The sequence below is a fragment of the Coffea eugenioides genome, chromosome 9, assembly GCF_003713205.1.
Source record: "Coffea eugenioides isolate CCC68of chromosome 9, Ceug_1.0, whole genome shotgun sequence".
NCBI classification, from domain to species: domain Eukaryota; kingdom Viridiplantae; phylum Streptophyta; class Magnoliopsida; order Gentianales; family Rubiaceae; genus Coffea; species Coffea eugenioides.
This window is the reverse complement of record NC_040043.1, coordinates 24,894,713-24,896,473: the sequence shown is the minus strand read 5'-3', so window position 1 is coordinate 24,896,473 and position 1,761 is coordinate 24,894,713.

Here is a 1,761-nt window from a genome sequence, read left to right as displayed (position 1 = left end):
AAGATTATTTCATGCATGCATACGTAGGAATTCAAGCTTCTGCAATGTCTTCGGCCAAGCGAATTTGCTGCATTTTAACAGGTTTCTTAGATGCAATCCCAAAGCAACTAGCATGTCATCCAATCAAAACCAATGCAATCCTAAACTGAAGACCACTACAGAATTCAGCAAACCAACAACCAAAAAATGAGGTAATGGAAAATTCCAGCAAGCTTTATGCAAATGTTACAAGGAAAATTTCTGCAACCGAAGAACATGCGTTCTATGGCTTTCAAGTTTGCCGCAAACTCCAACCGTGGCTTTTACTTATTACGCAATGCAAACGGGCTCATCAAAAACTCAGACTTCTACCTATCAATCATCAACCAAACACACGGTTTCGCTGCAAAGTTTGAAGTTCGGGCTGATAGCAAAAGGAAAGAAACAGAAAAAATGCAGCAATGTTCCAGCAAGCTAGGAAGCCTTCGGCAACCCGAAGCTTTCTTTGCTTTTGTAGCTTTGGATAAAGCTTTCTGCAACCAAGACATAACTACAAAACAAATCACACGATGCTAAAACCAATCATGCATAGCTAAGGAAATGTTCTGCAGCAAACAAGACAACCACGTAGAAGGCTTCCTGCAACACTTCCTATCGAATTCCAGCAACCGGAATCGAACTCAAGCGTACAGCTTTGTTCAAAACCAGAAAAAGACACAGACTCCCAACCCCAAATGCACAGCTTTAAACTAGGCAGCAACCAAAACCCAAATGAAACCCAGCTTTACTTAAAACAGTAATCAGTCAGCTACGCTTTTAGAAACAGAGCAACATCGGATGAAAGCCATAAAGAAACTACTAAATCCCATGAAACCCCCAAAAACAAGCATCCGATTATCTATAGACCCTATTTATATGTATCTTGAGCCCTTAAGACTGGACCTTTGAAACCACAGAAATCATCAAGGCGGAAATGCCAACAAAATGCATATGCGATGAAGAAAACCCATTCGGTGGTAAAATTATTGGGAGTATCAGATTAGCTAAGTAAAGGATAATTTATTACCTGATGGTGAACTTGAACGAAGCTAACACCAAAGAGACGAACAGATGATACTCCACAAGAATCTTTGCGAGTTCACCGATGCACCGGCAGAGACGATCCGCGACTTTGGAGGGCAGACTTGAAGGCTTTCCTGAGGGTTTTTGTTTTCTTTTTTAACAAGATCTGAACAAGAATTTCTCTCTTGATGTTGGTAAGTGCACAACAATCCACAGCTTGGTGAATGATGCCGAATTTATGGAGAAAATCTTCGCTCAAGAGGGCTGGATGTTCAACCTTTTCCAAGGAAAAAACGCAGCCGGCATTCTACCTTTGTTGCTATCGCGTCTTGCCGTTCCTTTTTCCAACCACTGCTCAGAATTTTCAGTCTATCTTCCTCTCTAATCTCAGTTCTCCTAGCTTTTTTTTTTTTGGTTGTCACTCGATGCCCCCCTTTCTCTCTTCCCTCTTGCTCTCGACTCAGCTATCTCAGTTTTTTTTTTTTCTCTTATGCAGCTGTCCTCTCTTGCCTCTTTCCGTCACTCTCTCCGTCTATCCCCTTTTTTGCGGCTGCCCTTAGATGATTCCTTTTATATCCCAGTAACCCTAAACTTCAAGCCAGCTCTTCTATATTTGCAGCCCAAGGAGCTGCCGAACATTTCTTTGCAAGCTGCGAAAAACGCAGCTTGCTGCCGCGTATCTTCTCTTTTTTTTTTTTTTTTTTTTTTTTTTTTTTTTTT